Source organism: Salmo trutta, chromosome 19 (genome assembly GCF_901001165.1).
Source record: "Salmo trutta chromosome 19, fSalTru1.1, whole genome shotgun sequence".
NCBI classification, from domain to species: domain Eukaryota; kingdom Metazoa; phylum Chordata; class Actinopteri; order Salmoniformes; family Salmonidae; genus Salmo; species Salmo trutta.
Genome location: NC_042975.1, coordinates 38,894,392 through 38,917,014, shown reverse-complemented (window position 1 = coordinate 38,917,014; position 22,623 = coordinate 38,894,392). Strand labels below are relative to the sequence as shown.

The following is a 22,623-nucleotide window of genomic DNA, read 5'->3' as shown; positions in this document are numbered from 1 at the left end:
CAGGCATCCTCTACTGACGGAATGAGGTCAATATCCTTCCAGGATACCCGGGCCAGGTCGATTACAAAGGCCTTCTCGCTGAAGTGTTTTAGGGAGTATTTGACAGTGATGAGGGGTGGTTGTTTGACTGTAGACTCATTACGGACGCAGCCAGTGAGGCAGTGATCGCTGAGATCCTGGTTGAAGACAGCAGAGGTGTATTTAGAGGGAAGGTTTGTCAGGATGATATCTATGAGGGTGCCGTGTTTACAGATTTTGGGTTAATTTGTGTGAGATTGAGGGCATCAAGGTTAGATTGTAGGAAGGCTGGGGTGTTAAGCATGTCCCAGTTTAGGTCACCTAACAGTATGAGCTCTGGAGATAGATGGGGGTCAATCAATTCACATATGGTGTCCAGGGCACAGCTGGGGGCAGAAGGTAGTCTATAACAAGCGGCAACGGTGAGAGACTTGTTTCTGGAAAGGTGGATTTTTACAAATAGAAGCTCGAATTGTTTGGGCACAGACCTGGATAGTATGAGAGAACTCCGCAGGCTATCTCTGCAGTAGATTGCAACTTGGCAGTTCTATCTTGTCGGAAAGTGTTATAGTTAGGGATGGAAATTTCAGGATTTTTGGTGGCCTTCCTAAACCAGGATTCAGACACAGCTAGGACATCCGAGTTGGCAGAGGTTGCTAAAGCAGTGAGTAAAACAAACTTAGGGAGGAGGCTTCTAATGTTAACATGCATGAAACCAAGGCTTTTACGGTTACAGAAATCAACAAATGAGAGCGCCTGGGGAATGGGAGTGGAGCTAGGCACTGCAGGGCCTGGATTAACCTCTACATCACCAGAGGAACAGAGGAGGAGTAGGATAAGGGTACGGCTAAAGGCTATAAGGACTGGTCGTCTAGTGCGTTCGGAATAGAGAGTATAAGGAACAGGTTTCTGGGCGTGGAAGAATAGATTCAAGGCATAATGTACAGACAAGGGTATGGTAGGGTGTGAATACAGTGGAGGTAAACCTAGGTATTGCGTGACGATGAGAGAGGTTTTGTCTCGAGACATCATTTAGACTAGGTGAGGTCACCGCATGTGTGGGAGGTGAAACAAAAGGGCTAGGTAAGGCATATTGAGCAGGGCTGGAGTCTCTACAGTGAAATAAGACAATAATCACTAACCAAAACAGCAATGGACAAGACATATTGACATTAGGGAGAGACATGCATAGCCGAGTGATCATAGAGATCATTGGGAGGCTAGGCGAGCTGGAGACACGGCGATTCAGACAGCTAGTGGGCCGGGGCTAGCAGAAGGGCCTTAGGGGGGATGTCGCGACAGAAGAAAGTCTGTTGTAGCTCCCTTGGACGGTTACGTCGGCAGACCAGTCATGTTGGATTGGCAGAGCTCCGTGTAGGCAGTTAAAGGGTCCAGGCCAATTGGCAAAATAGGTATTGTAGCCCCAGAAATTGGCTGATGGTCCTCTTCAGCTAGCAGTCCGATATGCTCTAGACAGCTAGCGGGCCGCGGCTAGCAGGCTAGCGATTGGGCCTTCAGGGGACGTCGCAACGGAGGAGCCTGTTGACACTCCTCGGGCGGATTACGTCGGTAGACCAGTCGTGTTGGAATCGGCAGGGCTCCGTGTCGGCAGTAAAAGGGGTCCAGGCCAATTGCAAAATATGAATTGTAGCCGAAGGAGTGGCTGATGGACCTCGTTAAGCTAGCCGGGGGCTGGGCCTAGCATGAGGCTAGTTCCAGGCTCACTGGTGCTTGCTTCGGGACAGAGACGTTAGCCAGGGGGGTAGCCACTCGGATAGCAGCTAGGTAGCTGCGATGATCCAGGTGAAAAGGTTCAGAGCTTGCGGTAGGAAACTGGAGATGGAGAAAGAGCAGTCCGGTAAGCTCTGGGTTGAAACGCGCTATACAGACTGGCAGGAGTTGACCAGGCTAAGGTTAGCTGATGACCGCTAGCCGTGGCTAACTGACTATTAGCTATTAGCTAGTTATCTGGCTAGCTTCTGTTGGGGGTTCCGGTTCTAATGTATAGAAAATAGCAGATCCATACCACATTGGGTGAGGCGGGTTGCAGGAGAGTATGTTGAAACAGAGGTTAAAATATAAAAAAATATATACGAAGGGGGAAAAAATATATATACACGGGACAAGACGAAGACAAAGATCTCTAAATTGCTACGCCATCTTGGACTAAAATAGAGTATGATTTCATTTAATAATTTAATTAGAATTGTTTCAACACCAATCATAGTCAAACTATCGCAAACTGTTTGACTTGAAAAAATACGAAACACTTTTTTTTAAAGCCGTTTAGGAGCCAAAAGAGCCGGCTCTTTATGGTGAGCTAAGCCGAACGAGCCGGCTCACTGAACCGGAATGCCCATCACTAGTGTGCGGGTTTCTAAGTGTGTTTGTTTTTCCCTTTATTCTCCCTTCTCTGACTCACCATGATGGCATATCCTCAAGCTGCAAGGTCTGTAAGGTAGATGGGAGTTGTAGAACACAGTTTATTTAATTTACTTTTTATTGCTACATGAATCCTGGTCAACTAATTGATGAAAAAGTTGTACCATGAGGACTCCAGTGTGCATTGTTAATAATGAAGTGCATCATTTATGCGACTGCTACTGTAGGATACTATGACAACCTCTAATACATGTCTAAGTGCAGGCATATATATATATTGTGTTTTTTGTTGTTGTATGTTGTACATTATATTTTATGGTATAGCTGAAATTTGAAGTGTGTAATGAAAAATTCATCTGCTAAAAGGTGCCTGTGGCAAAAAATGCCAGACACCTTTTCAGCCAATGTATTTTCAAGCATACAGGGATCAGCGTATACTTCATTCAGCAAGCCTCTAATCATTACACTATGAAGATGTACATTTGATTACTATTTGATGGTTCTACGGTCAATTAGTGGTGAACCTTTATAATTAAAGCCAGCACAGCAGTATCTTTCTACACTGGCTTTAATTATAAAGGTTCACCACTTTGCTGCAATTTAGACCTCTACATTATCTAGTAATAACCCCCAAAGTACATTATTCCAATGTATAACCTTAGAATGTTCTGTATGTGACCTAATCTAGTGGTGACCAGTCACAATACAGCCAGGGAAGACCACTAGGGTTAAGTAATGGATGGGAGGAATCTCTTGCTCTCCTCTTCCGAAATAGAACGAAGTCACCATGTCGCCATGGACACACATGGAACTAATATCCTGTAAGGTTATTGTGCAATGTAACCAAGGGTGATTCAGCAAAGAGCAGTGATTTCCATAAAGGTTGTGCCATTATCAGAATTTCAAATCAATTCACTTCAGGTCAGAGCTGTTTTGGAGTGCATATGTGTAACAGCAAGGACTCCTCTGAATATTTTCTGTTATATACCACATTTTTAAAGGTTTCAATAGAGCTTACTGTAAATTGTCTGACCAAGACAAATGATTCAAGCAAGCAAAACAAGCAGTGACATATTAAGGAAATAAACATTCCACACCATAACCTAAGGATACTTGCGTAACCCTGGTTCTCTGATAATGAGTGGGGTCGCTCACTATGGGGGACGCCTTCGGGGCAGAGTCACAGGAATCTCCAATCATACAACATCTGTCGGATACAGACAGGAAACATGGTGAATAGTGGGCAACCCCACTCCTTATAAGGCGCCACTGTCCCGCCCACGACTTCATGATCAACCATATGTTTTCTTCCTTAGAAGTGTGAAGGGAAATGCAGTGAGAAACCTCACTCATATTATCAGAGAATCGGCGTTAAGCAAGTAACCTTAAGTTCTCTTTCAAATACTAGTTTCGGTCTCTCACTATGGGGAAGTAGCCAACTTCCGTAGTGCTCTTACACTCTCTGAAGCTAGGTAGTCTTGACAGAATCATACCTAAGAGGCCCCAGGATGTATGCGCCGAACAGGCGCAAGACGTCCATTCGGGGGAAACCTCATAATGAATGAGGGGTAACATAGAGCTTAACAAATCTCTTAACAGAGATGCCTCAAACAATACCTTTGAGTGGGCCTGACAATGGTAGCAAAGAGAACCTCAAGCCTCACCGGGGTAGTATACCCATGCCAACTTAATGGACCTCCTCTATCCAACAGGGACAGCTGAGAGAGAAGTGACCTGCCCCTGCAGGGAGGTGCCCAGGAGACAGGGAGAGGCAGCTCTCCTGTCAATCCAACTCTATCCAAACAGACGTGTAAAAAGCACAAATGGATCCCCAAGTCGGGAGGTGCCCTTTTCCTAGGGGAAAAACGGGGGTCGTGGGTAGAGACCAGTAACATCTGGATGGAAAAGCATCCCACCGGTACCAGGCAAAAGGTAGGGTTCGATCCCGTTACGGAAGAAACCCTGGCAAGCTGCTGGCAATAGCAGAATGATAGTGTAGTAGCGCACCCGTTCGCTCTGCGGATGTAAAGGCTATGGCAGATGGCTTGTTACAGGAAGGCAAAGTGTATGTCTAACTGCGGCTGAAAAGCTGCAACACCAAATCCCAGCAAGACCTACAAGGCCCGGAACGGGACCATAGGCTTGGAGATCAAGCGTAAGCAGCGCTGCCCCTCCATAGGGCACCCTACTAGAGGGAGGCTTTCCTCGTTGTATTGCTTCAGCGCCCATATAAAACACCAACACTGGGAAAGCTAGGCATCTGTAAATAAGTATAGCAAGAAGGCTATCCAGGGGAACAGAACATGATGGAAGCGGAAGGTGGACGGTAAATTCCATTACTGACACCAATGTAGCGAACGGCGGGGCAAGGAAGCAAACCCACGTCGCTGGCTTAAAAAGGCAAACACCTTACACATAGTGTCAATAAGGTTCACCCTGTCTCCACAGATTTTTAGTTCTCTACTTACCTCTGGTGTATCGGCTGGGCTGGCAGAGTAGGAATCAGTCAATGGAATCGGCTGTCAACATAATATATAATAATATAAATCTTTAACTAAATATGTAACAGTTGATGTGGTCAAATGTAACGGAGTAAAAAGCACCCACAGAAGCTGACCGTGAGATGTACCAATTTAAATCCCACGAGAATCTCCAATTCATGGCTAACAGCCTTTACAGCCGTGGGCTTTTATCCTCAAAAAATCTTGAGGAAATGGCAGATGTCACTGTGTGCAACACCAAGTCTTAAACCTGTGCGTATGGTGAGTGTAAAGAGTGCCAACATACCACTCACACCCTTGTGAAACTCCCATCAAACAATGAAATTGCCCTGACCCAATGGTCAGTTGCGACCTCCAAAGATGAAGAATAGAGGACCAACGTTACAGTGAAGAAGGAGGTGACGACGACTGAGGACAAACTTGTCAGTCATTTCCAGGATAGGCTCTTCAGATTCAGGCACCACCTTTTTAACATCAGATGGCAGTATGCAGTGTACAAAGAGCTGAGGGTGAGTCTCAAGCTGTATCACTGCTTGGTACAGCAACAGCACTGCCCGCAACCGCAGGGCTCTCCAGAGGGTGGTGCGCTCTGCCCAATGCATCACCGGGGGCAAACTATCTGCCCTCCAGGACACCGACAGCACCCGATGTCACAGGAAGGCCAAAAAGATCATCAAGGACAACAACCAACCGAGCCAGTGCATGTTCACTCCGCTATCATCCAGTAGGTGAGGTCAGTACAGGTACATCAAAGCTGGGACCGAGAGACTGAAAAACAGCTTCTCAACAGCTATCTCAATCAAATCAATCAATCAAATACAATTTATAAAGCCCTTCTTACATCAGCTGATATCTCAAAGTGCTGTACAGAAACCCAGCCTAAAACCCCAAACAGCAAGCAATGCAGGTGTAGAAGCACAGTGGCTCGGAAAAACTCCCTAGAAAGGCCAGAACCTAGGAAGAAACCTAGAGAGGAACCAGGCAATGAGGGGTGGCCAGTCCTCTTCTGGCTGTGCTGGGTGGAGATTATAACAGAACATGGCCAAGATGTTCAAATGTTCATAGATGACCAGCAGGGTCAAATAATAATAATCACAGTGGTTGTCGAGGGTGCAACAGGTCAGAACCTCAGGAGTAAATGTCAGTTGGCTTTTCATAGCCGATCATTCAGAGTATCTCTACCGCTCCTGCTGTCTCGAGAGAGTTGAAAACGGCAGGTCTGGGGACAGGTAGCACGTCCGGTGAACAGGTCAGGGTTACATAGCTGCAGGCAGAACAGTTGAAACTTGAGCAGCAGCATGGCCAGCAAGGAGTCATTAGGCATATATATATATATATGTGTATGTATGTATGTATGTATGTATGTGAGTGAGTGAGTGAGTGAGTGAGTGAGTGAGTGAGTGAGTGAGTGAGTGAGTGAGTGAGTGAGTGAGTGAGACTTAAATTCACACCAGATAAGACAGGAGAAATACTCCAGATATAACAGACTGACCCTAGCCCCCAACGCATAAATACTGAGACAAGAAGAGGGGTCGGGAGACACTGTGGCCCCATCTGAGATGAGTCTTCAAGACTTAAAGGTTGAGACCGAGTCTGCGTCTCTCACATGGGTAGGCAGACCATTCCATAAAAATTGAGCACTATAGGAGAAAGCCCTGCCTCCAGCTGTTTGCTTAGAAATTCTAGGAACAATAAGGAGGCCTGCGTCTTGTGACCGAAGCGTACGTGTAGGTATGTACGGCAGGACCAAATCGGAAAGATAGGTGGGAGCAAGCCCATGTAATGCTTTGTAGGTTAGCATTAAAACCTTGAATCTCAAGGCCATCAGACTGTTAAAACTTGTTATAGCTTGGGGGCAGTATTTTCACATCTGGATATGAAGCGTGCCCAAAGTAAACTGCCTGTTACTCAGGCCCAGAGGCTAGGATATGCATATAATAGAAATAATAGGTAGATTTGGATAGAAAACACTCTAAAGTTTCCAAAACTGTTAAAATAATGTCTGTGAGTATAACAGAACTGATATGGCAGGCAAAGACCTGAGGAAAATCCATCCAGGAAGTGTGATTTTTTTGATGTGGGTAGTTTTCAATTGAATGCCTATACAGTATGTAATGGGTTAGGACCCAGATTGCAATTCCTATGGCTTCCACTAGATGTCAACAGTCATTAGACATTGTCAGGCTTGTTTTCTGAAAAATTAAGAAGAATGAGACCATTTTGTAAGTGGACTGTAGAATGAAGCAGAGCTGGTTTGTGCGCATGACCGATTGCGCGCTCTTCGTTGTTTTTCCTTTCTATTGAATACGCTATTGTCCGGTTGAAATATTATCAATTATTTAGACAATAGACAACTTGAGGATTAATTATAAACATCGTTTGACATGTTTCGACAAACTTTACCGGTACTATTAGGATGTATTCGTCTGCATGTTGTGACCTCCTTTGAGCCAGTGGATTACTGAACAAAACGCGCCAACAAAACTGAGTTTTTGGGAAATAAAGAAATTTATCGAACAAAACAAACATTTATTGTGTAGCTGGGACTCTTGTAACTGTAACCAGATGAGGATCTTCAAAGGTAAGTGATTAATTTTATCGCTATTTCTGACTTTCGTGACTTGAAAATGTTTGTATGATTTTGTAAGCGGGGCGCTGTCCTCAGACAATCGCATGGTATGCTTTCGCCGTAAAGCCTTTTTGAAATCTGACAAAGCGGCTGGATTAACAAAAACTTAATCCATAAACCGATGTATAACACTTGTATTTTTATGAAAGTTTATTATGACTATTTCTGTATTTTGAATTTGGCGCTCTGCAATTTCACCGGATGTTGTCGAGGTGGGTCGCTAGTGGAACGCCTGCGCCAGAGAGATTAAATAGTCATCACTAGCACATAGAGGCTGCTGCCTATATACATATACTTGAAATCACTGGCCACTTTAATAAATGGAACACTAGTCACTTTAATAATGTTTACGACAGTTGAAGTCGAAAGTTTACATACACCTTAGCCAAATACATTTAAACTCAGTTTTTCACAATTCCTGACATTTAATCCTAGTTCAAATTGTCTGTCTTAGGTCAGTTAGGATCACCACTTTATTTTAAGAATGTGAAAGGTCAGAATAATAGTAGAGAGAATGATTCATTTCAGCTTTTATTTCTTTCATCACATTCCCAGTGGGTCAGAACTTTACATACACTCAATTAGTATTTGGTAGCATTGCCTTTAAATTGATTAACTTGGGTCAAACGTTTTGGGTAGCCTTCCACAAGCTTCCCACAATAAGTTGGGTGAATTTTGGCCCATCCCTCCTGACAGAGCTGGTGTAACTGAGTCAGGTTTGCTCGCACACACTTTTTCAGTTCTGCCCACAAATTTTCTATGGGATTGAGGTCAGGGCTTTGTGATGACCACTCCAATAACTTGACTTTGTTGTCCTTAAGCCATTTTGCACAACTTTGGAAGTATGCTTGGGGTCATTGTCCATTTGGAAGACCCATTTGCGACCAAGCTTTAACTTCCTGACTGATGTCTTGAGATGTTGCTTCAATATAGCCATATAATTTTCCTGCCTCATGATGCCATCTATTTTGTGAAGTGCACCAGTCCCTCCTGCAGCAAAACACCCCCACAATATGATGCTGCATCCCCGTGCTTCACGGTTGGGATTGTGTTCTTCGGCTTGCAAGCCTCCCCCTTTTTCCTCCAAACATAACAATGGTCATTATGGCCAAACAGTTCTATTTTTGTTTCATCAGACCAGAGGACATTTCTCCAAAAAGTACGATCTTTGTCCCCATGTGCAGTTGCAAACCGTAGTCTGGTTTTGTTATGGTAGTTTTGGAGCAGTGGCTTCTTCCTTGCTGAGCGGCCTTTCAGGTTATGTCGATATAGGACTTGTTTTACTGTGGATATAGATACTTTTGTACCTGTTTCCTCCAGCATCTTCACAAGGTCCTTTGCTGTTGTTCTGGGATTGATTTGCACTTTTCGCATCAAAGTACGTTCATCTCAAGGAGATAGAACATGTCTCCTTCCTGAGCGGTATGACGGCTGCGTGGTCCCATGGTGTTTATACTTGCGTACTATTGTTTGTTCAGATGAACGTGGTACCTTCAGCCGTTTGGAAATTGCTCCCAAGGATGAACCAGAATAGTGGAGGTCTTGGCTGATTTATTTTGATTTTCCCATGATGTCAAGCAAAGAGGCACTGAGTTTGAAGATAGGCCTAGAAATATATCCACAGGTACACCTCCAATTGACTCAAATGATGTCAATTAGCCTATCAGAAGCTTCTAAAGCCATGACATCATTTTCTGGAATTTTCCAAGCTATTTAAAGGCGCAGTCTTTAATACTTAGTGTATGTAAACTTCTGACCCACTTGAATTGTTATACAGTGAATTATAAGTGAAATAATCTGTCTGTAAACAATTGTTGGAAAAATTACTTGTCATGAACAAAGTAGATGTCCTAACCGACTTGCCAAAACTATAGTTTGATAACAAGAAATATGTGGAGTGGTTGAAAAACGAGTTTTAATGACTCCAAACTAATTGGATGTAAACTTCCGACTTCAACTGTATCTTGCATTACCCATCTTATATGTATATACTGTATTCTATACTATCCTACTGTATCTTAGTCTATGCCGCTCTGACAGTGATTGTCCATATATTTAATATTTCACTTAATTATATTCCTTTACTTACATTTGTGTGTATTGGGTATATGTTGTGAAATTGTTAGATATTGCTGCACTGTATACTTCTGGCCCTTCTTTGGACACTGTGTTCACAAACCTCCAGATGAGCTTCAGTGCCATACAACACTCCTTCCGTGGCCTCCAACTGTTCTTAAACACAAGTAAAACTAAATGCATGCTCTTCAACCGATCGCTGCCCGCACCCGCCCACCCGTCTAGCATCACTACTCTGGACGGTTCTGACTTAGAATATGTGGACAACTACCAATACCTAGGTGTCTGGTTAGACCGTAAACTCTCCTTCCATGCTAACATTAAGCATCTCCAATCCAAAATGAAATCTAGATACCGCTTCCTATTCCGCAACAAAGCACCCTTCACTCATGCTGCCAAACATACCCTCGTAAAACTGACTATGCTACCGATCATTGACTTCGGCGATGTCATTTACAAAATAGCTTACCAATCATTGCACCTGTACACAGCCAGTCTGTAAATAGCCCACCCAACTACCTCATCCCCATATTGTTATTTCTCTTTTGCTCCTTTGCACACCAGTATCTCTACTTGCACATTCATCTTCTGCACATCTATCACTCCAGTGTTTAATTGCTATATCATAATTACCTCGCCACTATGGCCTATTTTATTGCCTTACCTCCCTTAAATTACCTCATTTGCACACATTGAATATATTTTTTCCCCCTACTGTATTATTGACTGTATGTTTGTTTATTCCATGTGTAACTCTGTGTTGTTGTATGTGTCAATCTGCTTTGCCTTATCTTGGCCAGGTCGCAGTTGTAAATGAGAACTTGTTCTCAACTGGCCTACCTGGTTAAATAAAGGTTAAATAAATAAAAATAAAAACTGTCGGAGCTAGAAACACAAGCATTTCGCAACACCCGCAATAACATCTGCTAAACACGTGTATGTGACCAATAACATTTGATTTGATGCACAATGAGTGTTTGATCCATGTGGACTTAAGCGAGAATTACTCCTGCTATCAAGGCACAAGGTGAGACCCAGATGCAGACACAGGAGGCAGATGGTTGGAGTCTTACAATGTTTAATAATACAAAGGGGGTAGGCAAGAGAATGGTCGTGGACAGGCAAAAAGGTCAAAACCAGATTAGAGTCCAAGAGGTACAGAGTGGCAAACAGGCTCATGGTCAAGGCAGGCAGAATGGTCAGGCAGGCGGGTACAGAGTCCAGAAAAGGAGAATAGCAAAAGGAGTACGGGAAAAACACACTGGTTGACCTGACTAAACATACAAGACGAACTGGCACAGAGAGACAGGAAACACAGGGATAAATACACTGGGGAAAATAAGTGACACCTGGAGGGGGTGGAGACAATCACAGGAACAGGTGAAACAGATCAGGGTGTGACACCTGCAAATACTCTATGGAAGTCCAGTCTGTTCATTTTGGAGGTTCGCATCAGCAGGCAACCATCCATACTGGAGTATTATATGCAGGAGCACAGCCTTCACCCGTTGCCTTCTGCTCCATCTCCCCATCGAGAAGGCATGACCTGCCAGCAATCTGGGCACACCTTGATCCAGTTCTGGAGATGGTTAAGGACAGGTACCCAGAAGTTAATCAGCTGCATTTCTTCAGCAACTGGCCAGCAAGCCAAAATAAAACAGAAGGGAAACTTCTTCCTCTTTTCGACTGAACCATTCAAGCGAGGCTTCCATGACATAAGCTAGAATTTCTTCGAGGCCAGCCATGGCAAAGGGGACCCTGAATAGATCAGCCCACAGGCTAGTGCGCCCAGGAGAAGACATTCCAGATACTGGGGCACTGTTCAACAACTTAAAGTCTGCATCAGTAGAGCTCTTCTTTGTCAGCGAGAACAGTGTTGACACAAAGGTGCAAGAAACACTTGAGGTAGGTGTGTGTGTGCGTACACACAAACCCAGAGCTGCTTTTTTGCATGTCAATTTTTTTACTGCAAGAAGGAGATCTTGTCTAGATGCTGTGTGAGTAGGGGAATGTTTTCAAAGCTTTTCTAATCTTAGTATATTGTAATCTCTTCCCAGGTAACCCATCTAACTGCATCAAGTGATAAGATGCCTCAAGTACCGAGACATAACCTGTTTGCCAAAGAAATGAGGGGGTCATGGAGTATCCCTGCTTTCAGTTAAAAGAAGCAACTCACATCAACTCTAGAAGCTGCTGAGGCTCCAAGATCAACTCTAGGAGCTGCTGAGGCTCCAAGATCTGTGGACAGAGGAACTCTGCCTAGAAGGCCAGCATCCCGGAGTCGCCTCTTCACTGTTGACATTGCGACTGGTATTTTGCGGGTACTATGTAATGATGCTTCCATTTGAGAACTTGTGAGGCGTCTGTTTCTCAAACTAGACACTCTAATGTACTTGTCCTCTTGCTCAGTTGTGCACTGGGGCCTCCCACTCCTCTTTCTATTCTGATTAGAGACAGTTTGCGCTGTTCTGTGAAGGGAGTAGTACACATTGTTGTACGACATCTTCAGTTTCTTGGCAATTTCTCACATGGAATTGGCTTCATTTCTCAGAACAAGAATAGACTGACGAGTTTCAGAAGAAAGTCTTTGTTTATAGCCATTTTGAGCCTGTAATCGAACCCACAAAAGCTGATGCTCCAGATACTGAACTAGTCTAGCTTATTTAATCAGGACAACAGTTTTCAGCTGTGCCAGCATAATTGCAAAAGGGTTTTCTAATGATCAATTAGCCTTTTAAATGATAAACTTGGATTAGCTAACACAACGTGCCATTGGAACACAGGAGTGATGGTTGCTGATAATGGGCCTCTGTACGCCTACGTAGATATTCCATAAAAATATGCCTTTTCCAGCTACAATAGTCATTTACAACATTAACAATGTCTATATTGTATTTCTGATCAATTTGATGTTATTTTATTGGACAAAAATGTGCTTTTCTTTAAAAAACAAGGACATTTCTAAGTGACCCCAAACTTTTGAACGGTAGTGCACATGCATCATTAACACTTTCAGATAGGGTGGAAATATCCCATGGTCCGTGTGTGTGAACAATCTACCTATATTTATTAGGATTTAAGTGCCTGAGCTTGACCAATATGTTTTTCTGATACAAAATAAATGAAAAATCTTCTTTTTTTTTAAACAAAAGTTATTTGGTCCAAAAGTAACCATTGTAGGAATGACCCAGTTAGCTTCCTAGCAAGATAATGTTCATTGGGCTTGCCTCATCAATAGCCTGTTTTAATAACAGAAAACCAAATAACTGTTTACTTCAATTTCAACATTTTAAAATCATAGTTGGTTAGCTGTTTTTTCCACTGAAAAACTATCGAACTTACCTCTTCATTTTTGTCAGCCATCGTTCACCTTTCACCGTCCCCTTTCATTTCCATGGTAAAAAAAAATCTGGTTAGAGAAGTCAAGCCGTGATTGGTCCAAAAACCTGACCAATTGCGTTTCAGTAGACTGCTACAGGCTATGTTCATTGGCTCGAATGTCCCCGTTATAAAATTATAGTAAGCATTTGCGAGAGCTAAAGGGATTTTGGAGAGCAAAGTGGAAAATTGATGTGGGCTGGAGAAAAGACACCAGTGTGGGGAAGCGGCGTATTTGTGAGAGTTTACAAAACTTAGTCCACTCTGTTTATAACAGATTCTAGGCTTGGGAACAGAAAACTGTATTGAGATCAAATGTTTCATCGATGAGAAAATTTGCAGAATGTCGGCCAAAATCGATCTCATTCCATCTTCTCCCACTGCCGGCCACTGGGCTACCTCTTAATGCCATATTTGGTATTGTAAAGAATGGCGCCGAAGGAGATGGCTGCCGTTTTACAATCGCGTAACCAGTTGTGCTATTGTGTAATTTTTATGCGTTATTTTTAACTAATTTTGTACATAATGTTTCTGCCACCGTGTCTTATGATCAGAAAGAGCTTCTAGATATCAGGACAGCGATTACTCACCCCGTGCTGGAGGAATACTTTTTCTTCAACGAGTCGGATGGGAAGAATTTACTTCAGACACCCGACAAGGCCCTCATCCCCGTCATTCGTAGGAGATGGAGGTATCAGAGACGAAGGTCCAGGTGCCTTGTTCGGATTCGTTGCCAAGAGGGCAATCTACCTTTACCATCGGTCCTATTAGCCAACGTACAATCAATCGATAATAAAATAGACGAACTATGATAACGTATATCCTACCAACGGGACATTAAAAACTGTAATATCTTATGTTCCTCCGAGTTGACGAACGATGACATAAATAACATATAGCTGTTGGGTTTTAAGCTTTTTCGGGCAGGATAGAACAGCAGCCTCTGGTAAGACAAGGGGTGGCGGTCTATGTATATTTGTAAACAACAGCTGGTGCACGAAGGAAGTCTCGAGGTTTTGCTCGCCTGAGGGAGTGTGGTCTACAGCTTATCATGAGATACTCTATTTACCAAGAGATTTTTCATCTGTATTTTTTGTAGCTGTCTATATACCACCACAAACCGATGCTGGCACTAAGACCACACTCAATGAGCTGTATACGTCCATAAGCAAACAGGAAAAAACTCTAGACCACCTTTACTCCACACACAGAGACATGTACAAAGCTCTCCCTCACCCTCCATTTGGCAAATCTGACCATAATTATATCCTCCTGATTCCTGCTTACAAGCAAAAACGAAAGCAGGAAGCACCAGTGACTCAGTCAATAAGAAAGTGCTTAGATGAAGCAGATGCTAAACTACAGGACTGTTTTGCTAGCACAGACTGGAATATGTTCCGCGATTCTTCCGATGGCATTGAGGAGTACACCACATCAGTCACTGGCTTCATCAATAAAGTCATCGATGACGTGGTCCCCACAGTGACCGTATATACATACCAGAAGCCATGGATTACAGGCAACATCCGCACTGAGCTAAAGGGTAGAGCTGCCGCTTTCAAGGAGCTGGACTCTAACCCGGAAGCTTATAAGAAATCCTGCTATGCCCTCCGACGAACCATCAAACAGGCAAAGCGTCAATACAGGACTTAGATTGAATCGTACTACACCGGCTTTGACGCTCATTTTCAACCTGTCCCTGACTGAGTCTGTAATACCAACATGTTTCAAGCAGATCACCATTGTCCCTGTGCCAAAGAACACTAAGGTAACCTGCCTAAATGACTATCGACCTGTAGCACTCATGTCTGTAGCCATGAATTGCTTTGAAAGGCTGGTTATGGCTCACATCAACACCATTATCCCAGAAACCCTAGACCCGCTCCGATTTGCGTACCGCCCCAATAGATCCAACACTGCCCTGGACAAAATGAACACCTATGTGAGAATGCTATTCATCGACTACAGCTCAGCGTTCATCACCACAGTGCCCTCAAAGCTCATCACTAAGCTAAGGACCATGGGACTAAATGCCTCCCTCTGCAACTGGATCCTGAACTTCCTGACGGGCCGCCCCCAGGTGGTAAGGGTAACAACACATCCGCCATGCTGACCCTCAACACGGGGCCCCTCAGGGGTGCGTGCTCAGTCCCCTCCTGTACTCCCTGTTCACTCATGACTGCATGGCTAGGCACGACTCCAACACCATCATCAAGTTTCCGATGACACAGCAGTGGTAGGCCTGATCACCATCAAGGAGGAGGTCAGAGACCTGGCCCATGTGGTGCCAGGACAACAACCTCTCCCTCAACGCGAGCAAGACAAATGAGATGATTGTGTACTACAGGAAAAGGAGGACCAAGCACGCCCCCATTCTCATCGATGGGACTGCAGTGGAGCAGATTGAGAGCTTCAAGTTCCTTGGTGTCCACATCACCAATAAGTTATCATGGTTCAAACACAGTAACAGCTGTGAAGAGGGCACACCAAAGCTTAATCCCCCTCAGGAGACTGAAAAGATTTGGCATGGGTCCTCAGATCCTCAAAAGGTTCTACAGCTGCACCATCGAGAGCATCCTGACTGATTGCGTCACTGCCTGGTATGGCAACTGCTCGGCCTCCGACCGCAAGGTACTACAGAGGGTAGTGCTTACGGCCCAGTACATCACTGGGGCCAATCTTCATGCCATCCAGGACCTCTATACCAGGGGGTGTCAAAGGAAGGCCCTATAAATTGTCAAAGACTCCAGCCACCCTCGTCATAGACTGTTCTCTGTGCTACCGCACGGCAAGCAGTACCGGAGCACCAAGTCTAGGTCCAAAAGGCTTCTTAACAGCTTCTACCCCCAAGCCATAAGACAGCTGATCAAATGGTTACCCAGACCCCTCTTTTACGCTGCTGCTACTCTCTGTTCATTATCTATTCATCGTCACTTTAACTCTACCTACATGTACATATTACCTCGACTAACCGGTGCCCCCACACATTGACTCTGTACCGGTACACCCTGTATATTGCCTCACTATTGTTATTTTACTGCTGCTGTTTAATTATTTGTTACTTTTACTTTCTATTTTTTACCTAACACTTTTTTTTATTAATGTAAAGCACTGTTGGTTAAGGGCTTGTAAGTAGGCATTTCACTATAAGGTGAATATACCTGTTGTATTCGGCAGATGTGGCAAATAACAGTTGATTAGATTTAGAAATTCAGCTGTTAATGTGTTTTCTACCTGTGAATGTACATTTTGAAATCATGTCGTGGATTTTAGACATTTTAATATTTCAGTGATTTAGATAATGTGAAGGTCTCATAGCATTTCTAAATCATTCTAAATACAAAAGTCATACGCATTTTCAATCATGTAATTGCACTGAGTCGGGTTTGATACTGTGTGGCCTTTATCTGTCCTGTATAGAGACCGTAAAAAGTCCTGGATGACCCAGTTTCAGCCCACCTGTTTAATCCAACTATAGTGGGCTACTTTGAACTCTAGCATAGTAGGCTATTTGCGCCATATGCCAATAGGCCAATGGTAAGGCTTAATAGTTATTGACATAAAAAGCAAAGAAGTCTGTCAGGGTAGTGACGCAATATCACTGTCCATTCAGTGATGGGAGCAAGTAGTAGTAGCCCTTCATTTGATTAATTAATGGTTGTTGTGTAACCAAGTAAGTTGCTGAACACACGTCATACGACTTGGTCCTGACACCAAAAAGGCCGTGCACATGATGCATGTTGCATAAATTGGAAACTGTTGCCAAAGTCGAAATGTGGTTCTTGCCCTGCAGCAGCAGATTACCTCGGTTGATAGCCTAGTACGAATTAATTGTCTGATGCCGCGTTCGAGTGCTAATCGGAACTAGGAACCTCCGACATTCCCGATTTACTAACGTTTATTGAATGTGCCGTGTTCAATAGCAAATCGTTCATTTCCGAGTATCCTAGTTCCGATTAACACGTGAACGAATATATAGTGAATGGCCGTGTTCGAGAGCATCAAAACGACTGCAGGCAACTGCCGACGGACTGATCTACAAATCATCTTGCATCATAAATACAAAATAATTACCCATTGTAGATCAGTCAGTCACAATTTACCCATGATACATTTCGGGTTTGATCCTCTCGAATAGGGCCAATGTCGTCTATAATTTTGCGCGATGACATTAGCGGGCTACGTTTCTATGGCAATGAGGGGATTCGATTATCTGGCCCGGGTTACCCCGGTTGGAGGAGTTTATTTCGGGTGAAAAGTGATTGCATTCGTTTTGGAACCAGCCAGGTAACCCCTTCAAAACCCAAAGCGATATCGGCTCAAAACACAAGTGAGGTAGCCTTGGCTAGATTACGCACGTGGTGTAATGTACAATTATGTGTTTTCACACGCAAAAGTTATTGCTTTTGATAAAAACGCTTTATCTGCCTTCCCAATGAAAACTAGTTTGAACATTTGAAAATATATTTGATGGAAAAGAGATGTATATTTCTGGACGATGCACCATGCTGCTTTATTGACAACTTGATTAGGCTAATGCTCGATTTGAGAACGCCGCTCCTCCCTCATTGAAACTGAGTATCACTTGCGGTGCTGGGTGCTTCCCTCCCCAACTGTAGCGAATCCGGATACAACGCGCTTGATTTGGTCACACCCTTTATCTCCTTTTAAGGTGCGACGAAGGCTGATGATGTAAATTGTGAGGTGTGTGGGTTGGAAAATGAAAACCAGCACAGAGAACACTTCGATGTCTTGCCCACAGAAATGGTGCCAGTTACATAACACTATTGCATGGTAGGAATAGCAGTGTAAAAGCCGTTTTGTATTTCACGGATGCGCCTTTCATATTGGAATCGTCCCCTCGTTACTGCTTTACATGAGGTAAGTTCATGCATGACTTTTAGTCACTTACAGCAAGTTCAAGCGTAACCTACATTTAGTGGAGTGAGTGACATCTGGCTACGCGTAATCGAACGTTGAAGTTCCACTGATATGTCTGTGAATAATAGTCTACCGGTATGTTGCGTATACATGTTTAGCAGCTTAGGCCTGCCTATTGTTTTATGTTTCTCTCTTGAGCCTATAATGGTTTTATATTCGTGCATTTGTCCGAAAGGAACTTCCAGGTGATTTCATTATTTCTATAAGATTACCTAATTTGACAGGCTACTAGACCAAGTGATGTATTTATTTTTTTCATCCAATATTTAGGAATGATAAAAGACTGCACGTTTTAGATATGTTGATTGTTGAATAGCCTGTAGCCTACTTTGAAATACAGTAAGTGCTATCCTATGCTATCTGAGACAGACCATGGTCCAGGGAATTATAGTTTTGGTCCTATATCAAGTTTCTTTATTCTGAAAGGATGACAGTGAGCACACAGTCAGCAGAGCAGGCCTAACAAAAATCTAAGTTATGTAGGTTAATCACTAAAATAGAAATTTGCTCTTATGTAACTCATGACTCAAGAAGAAGCATGAGCCGATTGCAGTGACGTCATGCCCCAGATTTATTTATTAAAAGGAAAACTATCTAACCCTTGCTGCGCAGCAACGAAAGCTGTTCAACCTTATGTAGGGCTTTGATTGCGTGGTATGATTGATGATAATTGGGCCTCTCCTCAATTTCTTGAATATCAGACTATCTGAAATAGTACAGCCTTAGTTCAGATAAGGCAACCTTAGGAAACGATGTCCTATATTTTTCTATAAGATAAATGAAAGTAGGATACAATAGAGCAGAGCAGAATATGATAGAATACTTTATTATCCCCTGAGGATGTTATTTTGTACAGGTTAGACTACACAATCAACTCAGCAGGAGGTACAGTTACAGTCACAGTCACATTGGCCTACATAGGACAGAGTGTCACACAATACAAAGCAGAGGTAACAGTACATCAGACAAAAATATGCTCTTCAGATCATTTCAGTCAGTTTTGTAAAATAATACTTGTAAAATGTATTTTTGTGACTAGTATATGCCCTTGCTTCAAAAAATGAATATTCAAACCATTTGAAACATTGGCCTAATTCAGTCTGTATCCCTTTCGGCTGCATGGATATGGATAGTACTCCTTCAATCAAACCACATTCAATTTATGATGGCAAAAGGTTTGTGGTCATCGTTTCATTACTGCAACACACTGCAATGATGTGAACCATTATTTTAAAGTCATTAAATATTCAAGTTTCCATTTGCCTTGATTATGTTCCCTCTAAGCTGCTCGCGGGTGCAGGACTGCCGCGCAGAATAAATATCAGGCCGCACAGAGAAGCAGAACATTGAACTTCAACTTTCTAGTTTTCCCCTTTAGTTAACACTATCAATGTTTCCCTCTACTGGGGGAATTGCCAATATTAGCCACTTTCACTGCAACATACCGAAACAAAACAAACTATGCAAGACTAGTATGCAAAACTAACTATGCAAGAGATTTTCTTGTACAGTAGGCGGAACACACCGGAGTAAGATTATTTTGCAGTGACAGGCACAACTCAGCCCATACTCTACAGACCAGTGTGGCAAAACCAATCAGAGCTTCAGTATCTCTATATGCAAATAGACTATTGCCATATATGGATCTGTGCCATTTAGTTTGAACTGGACTGTGTTTACAGCATGAGTGGTCAGGAATAGATGTGCATTGCATGTAGCCACGTGTGCACATTTGTTCATAGTCTTTGCTAGTAAGTGAGTTATTAACCAGTTATAGCTCATTTCTAGTCAGAAATGCGGGAGTGGTTGTTTCCTACAAGAGCACAAAGCGTGTGCATTTCTAGCCATCTTTGAAAAGTGAGTCAGGTAAAGATAAGTATTTCTGTCTTAAGGGGCGGTGTTGTATTTTGAGACAGGCTTGACTAAGCTAAGTAGCCAATAGGCAGAGGATAGCATAATTTGTCTGATTCTCTGTAATAATGGTATGGGAATAATAATTAACTTTATTTGTAAAGTGGTTTCTTGCATCAAACAACACATTTTCAGTCAACTTCTTGTCTGAAGGACAAGTGGTTAATGTCAAACCCTGCATATTCTTTCCAACATTTCACGGAATGTAGGCCTACATTTAACACCACACATTGTCTGCTACTGTAGGCTGAATGATAGAACAACTATTTCCATGTTAAAATGTTATGGGATGCATTTTCTCCATTGTTTTTGATGGTAGACCACTCTGATAGGCCTACATTATGATCAAATAGCCACAGCAGCCTACTTGGCCACTGTTATAACTGTACTGTAACTTAAAGCGGATAGAGCCTCAGTGTTCATAGTAAAAGCGCCTAAAGTTGCACAGAATTGTCACAACGTTCAAGTTTGCGCTCTGCAGACCTGACATTTGCTCTGTGGCAAAAAATCTTTTGACGGAACATGGATTGTTAACCTATGTTTTACTCATGTTAATCCGGTCTGTGATGTGGGTGGTTCCATGTGGTCAGGCTTGTGGAAGCCACAGTTAGGTGAGGTGAAGTAATGGTGGTGAGGTAAGGGTGTTTTACTGAACCAACCTGCTTGAGCTAGACTTTTAATGCAAGAGATACGCTGTCTGTCCTCAACTGTCTCCCATCTCCTTTTCCTCACTCATCTGCACATTTCTATCTACCGGTATCTGTTTCTCCCTGTATTTCACGCTCTTACCATACAATTCCTTTATTTTTATGGATACCACTGCCCTTTCGCTCTGACTGTTTGGCTTAACTATGAGGTTTTCCTAGCAAAGCTGTGTCATGGCAGTAGTATAGAGGGTCAGTTCAAGCCCTGGTTATAAAGGTTGAAAATTAACAACAAGCCTTAATTTGAGTTTATAGCTAAAGTAGATGCAGCAAGCTCTGTTAAGGAGGTGATGCTATAACCTTTGCTTTCACATACCTCATTGACATTCTTGTATTTTATTGGAAGTGCGTTCAGAGAGGAAGTGGGGTCTCTGACCCCTCCTTATGATGTAGTGTGTTTTCACGTTTCTTTGCCTGAAAAAATGCTGGTGAAATCCATCCATTTTTGACAGCACCCCATTTGATTTGAACAAAACCTTCCATACATGCATGTATTTGCCCATTGTTGAGTGTTCAGAAAGTGACTTTTTGGACCTGAATGCCAAAACATTCAAGAGATAAAGGTCCTCAAAGTAGATATATTTTGCATACCCCACCATACCGTGAGACAACCATGTCTTCATCAATGGAAAATATCATTGTCATCATGTCATTTAGAAACTTACAAACAGGGTTGTCAAGCTATTTGATTATTTATTTAAAAGACAAATGTACATTATTGACATTGTCAATTATCTAAAATACATTTTTTTCAAGAAATTAACAAATAGTTTGACAACCCTATTGGTAAGCTTTTAAATTATATCAAACTGAACCGTTTATCTTTTCCTGTGATGAAGACATGGATGTCTCATTGTATGGTAGGGTATTCAAATGGGTCAACTCAGCACCTTTATCTCCTGAATGTTTTGGCATTCAGGAAAAAAAGTAACTTTCTGACCACTTCTTCCATGGGCAAACCTGTATGGAAAGTTTTGTTTAAATTAAAAGGAATGCTGTCAAAAAGTGATTGAATTCAAATGGATTTACCCTGCTGTGTGAACGTTAGGTAACTGATGACATGTACGCCTCTGATGTTACAGAGCCTGCTGGAGGGAAAGTAGGTTACTGGGCCATGTCCTGCAAGCTTAGACTGAACACTAGTCAGAATATTGCTGGAGCTGCGTTGTGTGACTGGCCATCCACAAATGGAGCAGGTCCATGCAATAGGAAAGACATCTTTGCTTGTGCTCTGTCCCTTTAAGAAAGACAGTCGGCTCTCCTCAAAGCTTTGGTGAAGGTTCAACTCATGTTGATTCATTTCAACTGCACAAAATATAGATGAAACATGACTACAGGTTTATTTTTTAGGAGTCTGGAGATGAGTTTTCCCTTGAGCAGTGAGGATCGCACCACACCATTTTCTATTTCCATGATTTACCTGAGAATGCTTCTTTATGTACTCTCTCAATGAAACTGAGAGTGTCTGTATCACAAAAGTTTTTTGTTCAACTGCTATTATTGTGTTATTAGGTGTCTTTGTTAAAGAGAAACAACAAGCTTACCAGTGTGCTGGAGTTTTTCTTTTTAAAGGCAGTTTTATATCAAAGAAAATGTTCATTTTGTGAATTGACCTGTTAGCATTGTGAAACACAGTTGAACTCCTCTGTCACGGTGCATTCTGGGAAATCAGTGAGGATTTAGCCTACTGCATGTGAATATAGAGCTCTCTGTCTCTCGTTCTGTATGCCAATATTCTATTCACCAGACAATATTCTATTCACTGACTCAGCCTCTATCTGACCTCTGAGTTTGGGGTCACAAGGTCTCTACTTAAGGTTCAGCAGCTAGGCACCAGATATCTAAACCATCTTACAGTGACCTACATCAGTGGCTCTGATTAGGCAGTGCATTCTACTCGGCAGCAACTCAGGACAGAATCCAATCAAACCTGTACTGCTTTGCAGAGAAATAGCAGAGCTCCAAGTGTAAGGTTATGAAACACATTCAGAGAATGATTCAGACTTGATTCAATCAGAAAGACACAGGTCAGACAGAGACTGTGCCCTGACCCTTTATGTCATGGACAGGTCAGGGAGAAATC

The 22,623-nt window shown here is 42.8% G+C and overlaps 1 protein-coding gene across 4 annotated transcripts in view; it reads left to right on the top strand.

The window, feature by feature from the left end:
- LOC115154557 (neuronal PAS domain-containing protein 2) overlaps nt 1–22,623 on the top strand; it is a 100,486-nt gene that overhangs the window by 7,924 nt on the left and 69,939 nt on the right. For 2 of the 4 annotated variants that reach the window (XM_029700883.1, XM_029700878.1), the window contains exon 1: nt 17,363–17,865. The exons of 1 other annotated variant lie outside the window; for it this stretch is intronic. The gene's annotated coding sequence lies outside the window, so the exon portion shown is untranslated. Of the gene's footprint in view, nt 1–17,362; nt 17,866–22,623 lie in introns of those variants that run through there. One more of the 4 variants, XM_029700882.1, reaches the window with a different exon arrangement.